The 12,396-nt window shown below is 41.9% G+C and overlaps 1 pseudogene; it reads left to right on the forward strand.

Annotated features, from left to right (window-relative positions):
- The first annotated feature begins 233 nt into the window (after window positions 1–233).
- On the forward strand, window positions 234–2,417 carry LOC148016862 (pentatricopeptide repeat-containing protein At4g13650-like; annotated as a pseudogene).
- The last annotated feature ends 9,979 nt before the right edge of the window (window positions 2,418–12,396 follow it).

Below are 12,396 nucleotides of genomic sequence, written 5' to 3' on the forward strand. Positions count from 1 at the left end.
GTTCCTACACTTTAGTCGATGCGTGGTGCCGCCTTCTGCAGGCCTATGCCAAATCAAAAGACCTCTACAAAGGCAGGCAAATCTATTCATCGATCTGTACGAACGAAGTTGCGCTCTCTAATTCTTTGGCAAGCCACCTCATCCGAATGTTTGCCGCATGCGGAAGCTTACCTGAGGCTAGTGAGGTCTTCACCAAAGCCCCCAAAGCGAACACATTTGTCTAGCATGCTATCATGTCTGCCCACACTAACTCGGGCCACAGCCACGAGGTCGTCAAGCTCTATTCTCAAATGCAGCAGTTCAATGTCATGCCGGACGACTATCTCTTTGTCGCCCTCAAAGCATGTGCCATCGCAGGGCTCCTTACTTCTGGTAAACTCATCCACACTGACATTGTTAATAACTGTCTCGAGTCTAACATCTATGTCAAGAGTACCCTTATTGACATGTACGCTAAGTGTGGGAATCTTAAGGATGCCCGCACCTTGTTCAATAACCATCAGATTTGCAACATAGTGACATGGAATGCCATGATTGCTAGATATGCAAATGTGGGGTATCTCCATGAGGCTCTAGTTCTTTTTGGCACAATGCAAAAGGAGGATTTGATGGCTGATAATGTCACCCTCTTTAGCATTCTCAAGGCATGTTCTAGGACATCAGCCTCAGATACGAGAAGACAACTACATGCTTACATTCTTGAAGCTACATTAGAGTCGGATCTTTCCCTGAACAACAGTCTCATTGACATGTATACAAAATGTGGAGAACTCAAGGACACTGAATATTTGTTTGGAAAGTTGCCAGTGAGAAGTGTTGTAACATGGAATGCAATTATTGCATGTTATGTTCGGCAAGGGCTTTCTGTAGAGTGCATTCAACTTTTTCAACAAATGCACCAAGAAGAAAGAACACCAGACAAAGTGACATGCATTTGCACTTTGAAAGCTGTTGCCAGTTTAGCAGCTCTAGATGTTGGTAGGATGATTCATGCCTACATTATTGAAACTATTCTTGAGTCTGATGTTGTAATTGCAAACTCTCTATTAGACATGTACACAAAGTCTAAGTCTCTCAAAGATGCAGGCAATTTATTTGGCCGGTTGCTGAGGCGGGATGCAGTGACATGGACTGTAATGATTGCTGCATATGCTCAACATGGGTATAGCCAAGAGGCACTTCAGCTTTTCCAAGAAATGAAACAGGAGGGAATGGGTATAGAAAACATTACTGTTGCTAGTGTACTCAAGGCATGCAATCTATATCAGGGCAAAATGATGCATGTTGGCATCCTTTGCAGCCACTGCACATTTGATCTTCTTATTGGGAATGCCCTTATTGACATGTATGCTAAGTGTGAGAGTCTCATTGAAGCAAGAAGAGCATTTGATCAACTGCACACACGAGATGTGGTGACATGGAACACCATAATTTCAGGATATGTGCAATATGGATTCAATGGCCAGGAGGCTTTGACACTTTTTGAGCAGATGCAGCAATCTAGAGTGACACCTAATGCTGTTGCGTATGCTAGCATCTTAAAGGCTTGCTGTCTCTCAGGTGCTCTGCATCAGGGCAAGCTTATTCACACGTGTGTTGTTGAGAGTGGCTTGCATACTGACCAAGTGATTGGAAGTGCCCTTATTAATCTTTATGCTGAATGTGGAAGCTTGGAGGATGCTCATGGAGTGTTTGAAACATTGTCCAAGCATGATGGTGTCACATGGAGTGCAATGATTGCAGGATATTCGTTTCGTAAGAATTACATTTTAGCGCTGCGGTACTTTAAGCAGATGAGACAAGAAGGCTTGAACCCAGACAGTGTTGTCCTTGTCTCCCTACTTTCTATGTGTAGCCATTTGGGTTTGATTGAGGAAGCTTATCAGTGCTTTTGTTCAATAGAAAATGAGTTTGGGTTCAAGCCAAACCTTGAGTATTATAATTGCATGATCGACCTTCTTGGTAGTTCAAGTCGCTTGCATGAAGCTGAAAAACTGCTTCAAAGCATGAGATTCTAAGAGAAAATGGTAAGCTGGAGATCTTTGCTAGGTAGCTGCAGAATATATGGTGATGTAGAAGTAGGAAGACACTGCTTTGATGCTATCAGCTTACGAGATGCAGGAAATGCTTCTGCTATAGTTTTGATGTCAAATATTTATGCTGACGCTGGCATGTGGAAAGAAGTGGACAAATTAAAATGGCTTCGTAAACGGACACAAGGCTGGAGGAAGCCAGGACATGCCTTCATTGAGATTGATGATGAGGTGCATGGCTTTGTTGTGGGAGACAATGGCCACATGCAATGCACTGATGTTTATGTGAAGCTAGAGAGACTTAGTAGGAAATTTACTGAGGTAGGGTATACACCCCAGTGTGACTTGGTGGTAGAATTATCAACAGCTCACAAAGTTATATAGCATTTTATTACAGAAAATTACAACAAGACTGGTTTTATATGGCTGAGGGTACCACTTTAAGCCACCAATTTCTAATACACCTTGGTCTGATGTAAGTCAATGTAAGTCAAGTGGCAAAACAAAACTAAGAAATCTTGTGGCACAGCTGGGCAAAAATAGTGAGAATGTATTCACATGAGTGATTCAAAGTTTTACCACTTCTTGTAGAACTTTCTCCTCTTGTACGCTATACACTAGTTCCAAAGAGATTCTCCAGTGTCCTTATTCTCAAACTGGAGGTGACCTTTGTGCCTAGATGAGGAATGCCATAAATAGAATGAAAATTCAAACCCCAATTTGGACATAGAGAATCTCAAAAACTGATTTGTGTCCTTATCAGTTTGGTAGGAGAGCCATGGCAGCCACACCACGAATTTAACATTCTAGACTTGTTACTAATTGTCATGGATTCATGTAGTGAATGATAGCATCCTAAACTAAAAGTCATCTAAAACCATGAAAATGCTAAGAGAAAGCTACCACCCTAAACTAAAAGTCATCCAAACTAAAGTCATCTAAAACCATGAAAATGCATTTTTAGCACCTTAACAATCTCCACCAGTTGATCAGCTCAAAAAAAGATCTATCTCTACTCCTGATTTCAAAATTTCACCATGCATCTCTTGGCTAGAGAAATAAGAATAGCAGCACAAGCAAATGCAAGAGTCCCATATAACAAAAGCATTATTGTGTTATGGACTATATACCCTTCAAAATAGAAGGGAGACATTACTACACTGCAAAATTTGCTATTGATATACCATTAATTTTGATCAGAATAACAGAGTACACAGAAAAGAACAGAAATGAACATGTAATAGAGTATATAGAAAAGTAACTTTTGAGTATAAATTTCGAAGAATATTTTTAAAAATTGCTAAGCAAATTTGTACAAAGTTGAATCTGAATCTGTAGATTTATATTGTAGATTACTCGTCTTCACCTAGATACTCATCTTCACTATCACCAAAAACCATTTGGATGTTTCTACGACAATGCTCCTTATACATTACTCAAGCCAAATTGTCCCTACGTTCAGTACCTCTACCCATATTGTTGGTCTCTACATCATCCGCTTCAATTTGTGCTCGATTGACCACCTCTGCTTCTGACATTGTTAGAATTGCATGAACTTCAAATAAGGTGGATGTTGATGTCCTTGTGGTCCTTACCTCAAGGTTTACTGATTACCTGAGGATTGTTTCATCATCCCTTACCCAATCCATGTCAAAGGTGTCACCATGTAGTATGCAAATATTATGCAACACAAGACATGCAATGACAATGTCGGGAACATTAAGCAGATCCATGTCCATGCATTTTAGGAGAATCCAAAACCTTGCCTTCAACATTCCAAAAGCCCTCTCAACGGCCATTCGTATACTAGACTGGATGAAATTCCAATAATACTTCATCTTAGACAAGCCATCCTTGCTTCCTTTAAAAGGAACTAGCATGTATGGTTTTGCTATGTATGCACAATCACCTACTAAGCAATACTTACCAAGGTCACCTTTGTTGCATCGGATCACAAGTGCACTGTTGCCAAAGTTCACAGAGTCATGTATGGACTCGCACCAACCTACATCATAGTCTCAAGCAGTGCAATCAGGTGCACATGTCAATTGTAACAAAATAGAGTGAAAACATTTTCTATTATAATAGTTTGCTGCATTGTCCTTAGGTGCTATGATGGGGATATGTGTTCCATCAATGGCACCAATCACAAAGGGAATGCCTTTGATAGCTTCAATTTGTTCGAAAAGCTTTTGCATTAGAAACGGTGTTGGCCAACATATATATGTATCCTTCAATCCTGATGCTACCAATGCTGCACAAAATTGTAGCACTATGTGACATACTGTACCTTTCCCACATCCATAGAGATCTGCAAGAACTTCAAGCGAAGTTCCACTTGCCAACCTATGCAAAGCTATGCAAATACGGATTTGAAGTGGTATGGCTTGTCTCATGTGAGTGTTTTGCCTCCCAAACACAGCAGACAACTTGCCACAAAGATAGTGGAATGTATCCCTGCTAACACGAAGGCATTTCTTGAACATTTGGACTGTGTATGATCCCATTAAAGTGGCTTGATGAAAATTTTGTGCGCGTGGATAAGCCCAACATCGTCGAGTAAGGTGACCTCGACAATGATTTAGGGTCTTTTCCTTCATCATCTTGGCAACAATTTTTGCCTCATAAAGCCATGCATTTGCAATATCATCAACTTCATCCGATAAACAATCTAGCATGGCTAGCATCATAACAGATATCACCCAAGCACAATACAAAGCCATCTCTCTACTACATGTCATAGACTCTGCATATACAAAATCTAATCAAAAGTTGTTAATCCTAAAAGACAAATTTGAAGATACGCATATGCTAATCCTAAAAGACATTTGAAGCTACACATTTTAAGTTAGTATACTTTTAAAACCAACATATGCATTTTTGAAGACACATATAGAGACATTTTACAGTGTTGAGATTGAAACACCAACATGAGATTAAAATTAATCTTCAAACTCCCATTACAATTCAACATTACTACACTAAGTAGGCTTCTTAGCTAGCTCTAGAAATACCACCATGCTACCATGCATGGCTTGAAATATATCAAGTTTGTGGGATTCTATTGCATCTCGTCGCTCAGATGTATCTTTTAGTTGTGAGACCAGCTCTCGTCTAGTGTTAACCATTGCAAATAGATAATCATCAACGACGGGCTTGCAACGTGTGCGATCAGATCCCAATATCTTTTGTGCATTTTCTATAGATGTACTACCTTCAACATTCCTTGGGGATGCTTCTCCCTCTACATTCAAGTTTTCTTGGGTGAAAGAAACATGGTTAATGCATGTGACATGAGCTCGATCATGCATGTACTCATCCACTACATCATACACTTACATGTTATCTTTCTATCATTGCCCGAGATTGTGTTATGTGCTTTATCTTGCTTGTATTGTTGATAGACACGAGTCCACTTATTCCTGCAAGACTCACTGTCCTTATCAAAATCAGAATACATGAAAGCCAACTATGTAGCAATTTTTCCCCAAAGATCAACACCTTGTTTTTTAGGCTTGTTGAACTGGTCATTCATACTACCACGAGCATGAACTAGCTGCTCAACACAAAAATCCTTCCAAAAGTTGTTCTTTTTTTCTTCTCCATCCTCCTCATTGTCTGTGTCATTGGTCATGGCTTTCTTTCCCTTAGTCTTGCTCTTCTTAGGGAGAGGAAGGATAAGTGACACATTATTGGGTGCTATTACACGCTTCTTTGTTCCCCGAGAGTTTGGAGGTCGTTGAGGTAATTGCACACTTGCCTCGTGATAGTCCAAATTCTGACCTTGGGTAGAGAAGGGTTGAACCCCTTGCATATTGGTAGCTTGAGGTGTTGTGTAATACAAGTGTTCAAAATAGGAGCTGTCATTAAGCATAGCACTAAACCCATATGGAGGCATTCCGAATTGCATACCCATTTGCGAAAGATGCTGCAAATAATACGATGCATTTGGAAGCAAACCTGAAGGACTTGAGATTTGGCTATCCAAAGAGATTTGTGGTTGTGATTCCATGACAATGTCATCTTGAGAGTCTTGCATGTATTGGCGGAAAGTCGTTGCTGCAAGATTACAAAATAAGACAATCATTTGATTACAAATAGACATTCACAAATATATAGAGAAAAGAATAGCAAAATTATACCTAACTTTGTTTTTTTATTTTATCCTGCTCCACACACTTTCTACCACATGTGTGAAGGCTGCAATAAATGAAAATTGAGTTCTAATATGCACCAATGAATGTTGCAAATTAAATAATGTTTTGCTACAAAATTGAGTTCTAATGCCCATCTACAAACCAAGGCTTGGTACTAAAAGCAGTACTTTTACAAATTTCTTTTCTTTTGAATGTACTTGAGTGATCCCTTTGGCTAAGCAGTCATGCCAAGTGAAGCGAGATAAGCAAGTGCTTCGACGTAATAGAGGCCTGATAAAAGCTCCCATGATGGCAAAAAACGAAAATTAGGCCAATTTCAACACAAATCCAATGTCTAGACTTGATTTATTGATCCAATGCATCGAGAGACATAGATACACCCAATTTTTTAGTTCAATGCAAATTGCATGCCTCTTTGGGAGTGGAGAGAGAGAGAGATGCACCGATTCAGATAGATAATGCACCTAATTGAGAGAGAAAGAAATCAAGCAAATTCTGGTCAAATTGTGCACATACTGAGAGAGAGAGAGAGAGAGAGAGAGAGAGAGAGAACAGATTCTAGTAATGCAAATTATGCTACAGAGAGAGAGACAGACAGAGATGCACCCAACTATTACGAAAAAGAAAAGAGACGAACACGATTTTCAATGAAGATTATATGCCACTAGGGAGAGAGGGAGAGATGCACCCGACATCACTATGCCATAGAGAGAGAGAGAGAGAGAGAGAGTACCTGTAGATTAAAGGTCGAGAGTTTGATAATGTGATCGAAGCAACACGTATATATTGTGAAGAGAGAGAGAGAGACAGACAGACAGAGATGCACCCAACTATTACGAAAAGGAAAAGAGACAAACACGATTTTCAATGAAGATTACATGCCACTGGGGAGAGAGGGAGAGATGCACCCGACATCACTGTGCCGTAAAGAGAGAGAGAGAGAGAGAGAGTACCTATAGATTGAAGCTCGAGAGTTGGATGATGTGATCGAAGCAGCACGTATATATAGCGGAGAGAGAGAGAGAGCTCAAGAACTGCAATGGCAATCTTGAAGCTTTTGTTACATAGGCAAGATGGAAGGTGCCAAAGAGAAGACATGGTGCGAAAGAAGTATCCGTGCTTGGCAAGCCGGAAGAGAGGAGCAAACACTTGGCCTTGACATGTCAAAAAGAGCCCCTACTTTTTTTGGCCTTCCACCATGTGTGTGAACATTCAGTTGTCCATGCTGAAATTTGATTGGCCATCTTTGTTTGGGAAACCCCTTTGTCTGCCAGGTCTGAACCCACCCTAACACGCATAACAATTCCAGAATCATGCGCAGGGGCAAGTTTGATACTTTGACCTTCAAGACAGCCTTTAACTTCATTAACGCTCGAGCGATGAATCGAGTTTCTCCTCTTCTGATACTTTGACCTTCAAGACAGCCTTTAACTTCATTAACGCTCGAGCGATGAATCGAGTAGTGTTTTGTGGCATTGAGAAGGAACTATATCTATCACCTTGCGTAAGCCTTAAAGGCCTATAACAAAAAGCAGGCATCTCGACATAGTTATGGTCAATATACAAACCTTGCACTTGTTTGAGAAGTTCCATAGCACAGACTTTACAATGGGGATTCATACTGCTTCAATGTGACGAGACGGATCATGATATTCTACAACACCTCTTCATTTCCATGCTCTTCATACGGCATCATATAGGCTTCCTTTCAAGATTACGATCGATTGTTGCTGCGCAAGATTACCTCGAATAAACTGTCAAAATAAACTACAAAGGCCTGATAATGACTTTCGAGCTTGGACGCCTAAAGGAAGGACAATCTCGAGGTAACTGATTATTCCAGCTAAAGCAAGCGTAGAATGCAAGGATGTATGCAGGCCGGGTGCTGCTAATTGAAACTACGAAAACCAATAACGAGTGCTGAGATGAGACAAGTGCAAGTAGATCTTAACAACAAACGCGAGAATCGGACGAAAGTGGAACTCAACGTGCAGTACAGACACATACAGGTAAATGAAACAATGATCGGATGCACTTAAAACTGTTACGACTTAACAACGCCGGATACAGAAATGTACAGGTAAACGGAACAATGAAACAGCAATGGTCTACTGTAGTATTGATCATCATCAGATCAGAGGAATTTTACCGCTTCTTGCAGGCATCATCTGAGCTTGTTACAGACAGAAGTGCAGGTTTCGGAGAGAGAACGTAAGAAGCCTGAAGCTAGGTTGATGCAGTGGCAGTTTTCACCGGCCATTCGGCGAGGTACAGCGACGAAGACGAACAGCAGGTTAAGCAGAAGGACTACGACACCAACTGCTATCGCAGCTGCAAAGTAGCCGCCAGGGGAGCTCGGGGCATGTGCCGGGGTAGGGCAGCTAGGGGAAGAAGAACAAGGAAACATTTAACAAGATGAAGTCTGGCGCTGCTGCTTGTCCCGCCTAAGCTCTGTTTTTTAAAAGCTTAAAAAGGGCGGAAATTGTTCTAATTTACAATTAATTTTTTGGGGTGCAACAATAACAAAAATCAACATCCTAGACAAGTTTAAACTTCAAGACGACTGGCCTTTAAATTTTTTAAAAAGGGCGCCTCCCAAATGCTTACCTCTATGGAAAGCATTTGGGGGGGCTAGGCCTAGGCCATAGAAGTGGTTTTTTTTTTTGTAATGTGCTTTTCCATTCAAATAAGTAAAGAAATGTTTACATCACCCTTTTAGGCGTTTCAAGCCATTGATCGACATACAAAATCAGGGCATTGAGCCTAGCTTTTTGCCAAAAAGCTTGAAGATCCATTGCTCTAATTCTACAGTTCTAAGTATCATAACCAGTTCAGCGTGAAGGGACTCAAAGCAATTGGTTGGGTTGTTAACTTGGGCACTTCTGAAAAGTATATTGTTTCTTCTGCTCCAGATATGCTTCATGACTATTGTTGAAATAAGCAGTATCAATCTCCACGTGGCTTCATCCAAGTTGGCCTTGTCACCAAAGAAAATAGTGGCAAAGCCAAACTCGGCTTTGAGATTTGCATCCTTTAGCCACTTCCTCACTTTGTCCCAAAGGGGTTAGATTACCGGGCAATCCCATAGTAAGTGTTTTTCATCCTCTTCATGTCTCTTGCACAACAGGCAAAGTGGAGAGATGGGGATCTTTCTAGCCAGCCTTGCCCTTAGGGGATGCTTCTTGATAAGAAGTCTCCATCTGAAGCAATTGAGCCTATGTAATGGTGTGTTCTTCCACACTCGCTTAGCCCGTCGTTGCTAGGTGGCAACACTGGCCAAAGGGCTGCATTTCTTCCATTTATCCTTCAATGTGAGAGGGATGGCCATAGAGGGAGGGCTAAAGTCCTTCAAAGACTTGCATTTGATAAGTTGTTTGCCCGCTTGGCTAGTTAGTGCAAGAAGGGGCGGTGAGTTCCTAGACATCGATGAAGTGGGCCAATCATTTCTGAGCTGCACAAGAACACTCTGTAACCAGAGCGATTCCCTGGTTGTCAAGCCGAAGCTAGTTCTGACATAGTCAAAAGGAGACCAATCATTGCGGGTAGGGTCCCAAAGCTACGACCAGAATCTTAAGCCTTTAGTAGCTAATGCTTTTGCAAGAGATTTATTTGCGAAGCACAGGTGAGCCTGGAGGATCAAATGGAAAGGGATTAAGCCAAATTGACAAGGATAGGGCCGCATCACCCTGCCTGCTAAATTTAGGAGACCAGTCAGATTATGAGATGACAACTTGATAGCTTCTTACTAAACTTTGGGCTATTGCTAATTATGGGATGTGAATCATTTTCTGGTAATTACAGACCACATTGGTCGAGATTGCCCCACTAGTCCATGCTCGTTCAACTTCCTTGGAGGCCATGATCCATGTCTTCAATATTACTGACCATGGCTAGTTGCCATTCAGTCTTGTGAGTACTCTGAATGCCAATCGGTTGGCATTGTCTACTAGGGCTTCTATACTAGCACCCCCTTCATCTCTTCTTGAGGTGATTAGGTCCCATGAGATTTGGTGCATTGTAGGGCCTTCCTTCTTCTTCCACAAAAACTGTCTCAACATCTTTTCGATTTGTCCCCCAGGCTATCTTCCCAAACACAAAGAGGGATGCCATGTACACAGTCTGTGTGTGAAGAGAGGACATTCTTGATCACGGTGATTTGCCCCACCAAAGACAAGGATGAATTCATCCACTTGACCATTTTCTACTGGATCTTCTCTAGATGCCATTTAAATCTTTGACTAGGAGTTATGCCAACCCCTATTGGAGCTCCAAGGTAATGTACAATTTACCCCGGCTTGACCACCTTAAAGCCATAATCAAACATCTAGTTTTGTTGATCCCCCAGAGTAAGAGGGATGAATTCATTCTTGCTTCTGTTTATGACCGAAGAGGAGAGTAGTGCAAAGTCATTGAACACGCCCATCTATTCATCCACTGATCTTTTCTCTGTAGCCACCAGAGATCCGCTATCATTTGCAAAGAACTGAGATGGTGAGCAAGATCCGTCAGGCAAGGGCATCCCTTAGATGGTACCATCCTGTACTTTCTTGTATATGTTGCGAAGGAGTGGGTCACTAACTAATGCAAACAAAAGTGGGTCCACAGGGCACCCTTGGCAGATCGACCTCCTGAGAGAGAAAGGCCAAGTCACTAGCAATTAATGCTGATCGAGACCATAGAATTGGTGAACAAAGCGGTGATCATATTTGTGAAGATATCCCCAAATTTGAATGCTTCCATGACCTTTCTAATAAAATGCCAGTTGATTCGATCATTTGCTTTGTCTAGATCGATATTGATCAGAACAAAATCAGACTTGTGTGTCAATGCCAGGTCCACAGAGAATAGAAGATTTAACACTGCATCCAAAATTTTCCTTCCATTCACAAACTCGTACTGCCTCGGGTGTACAATCTTACCCATTAGGTTTTTGATTTTGAGGGCAAGAGCTTTAGACATTATCTTATAGCATGGTGAGTGGGCGTCGATTGTTTACCTTATTTCTCATAGGAGACTTAGGCACCAGCTTGATCAGGCCTTGATTAATTTCTTGGGTGATGCATCCAAACTTTCGGATGTTGTTCATCATGTGCAGTAGGTCTTCCCTGCACGATGTCCAGAGGGATTGGAAGAGCTCAAATGGCAGGCCATCAAGGCCACGAGCTTTTCCCTTCATCATTTTGAAGACGGCTTGCTGGACTTCCTCTAGAGTGAACAGCCTATCTAAGGCAAGAGAGCTAGCTAGTGTAATGGGGATCACAACTCCTTTTAAGAATCTAGCAACCTGCTAGTCATAGTCGAGGGGTAGCTCAGGCTCCACCCCTACTATGGAGGACAAATGCTTCTCGAAGAGTCTCGAGATGGTGTGCTCATCAGTGTGGAGTGTTCCATGTTCATCCTCAATCCCTGTGATGGTCTCTCTGGTTTGCTTTGCTCTAAGTGACGAGAAGAATAAAGCATTAGGTGTGTTGCCAAACCTTTCCCATCGGCCCTTGAGTAGTGTTTTGGCAGTCTGGATTGAGTAGTCCTCCTATGTTTTCAAGAAGTGCTCTGTTTGCCTTAGATGGCTCTAAGCGGTGAGATATCCAGGGGCCATTGCTAGAACTTGTAGGAGGTGTTCTCTAGCATTTACAGCAGCTTGGATGTCCCTCTGCCTTCTTGCTACAATCATTCGACCATGCTCTTTCACAGTTTTGATCGTAGCATTCAGGCATTTTTGCCATCTGAACTCCGGTGCTAGGGAGGAGTCTCAGGCCATCTCCCATGACTCTTGCAGTCTACCCATAAAGGCTTTATCCTTCAGAAATGATGTGTTGAAACGAAATGGCAGCGGGCCATTCTACATGCATCTTGTCTCAAGACAAGACAACAAGAGATTAGAATCGAAAGGTGGTCAGAAGCTATTATTTCACTTAGCATGTGGTATTTAATTCTCCCACACATCCACCATGTGCCATGAGTGGCATAGAATCTATCAAGCCTGCATGCATGCCATGTGTCATCCACATGCAAATTATGCCAAGTGTAGGGAACTTTAGTTGTGCCTAAGGCAAGTGTGGCCACATCTCTTAGCTTGCACGAGGTCTCAAACATGCGCCATGCTTCCAACTCCTCTTGGAACATACACCGTGTGCCATGAGAGCGATCTATGGGAGGGTCGTCATATTCTAGTCTCCAGCTCTAAGAGTGCAGGCACATCCCCAATA

The sequence above is a fragment of the Lygodium microphyllum genome, chromosome 22, assembly GCF_053477565.2.
Source record: "Lygodium microphyllum isolate KBCC chromosome 22, Lygodium_microphyllum_v1.1.10, whole genome shotgun sequence".
Lineage (NCBI taxonomy): Eukaryota > Viridiplantae > Streptophyta > Polypodiopsida > Schizaeales > Lygodiaceae > Lygodium > Lygodium microphyllum.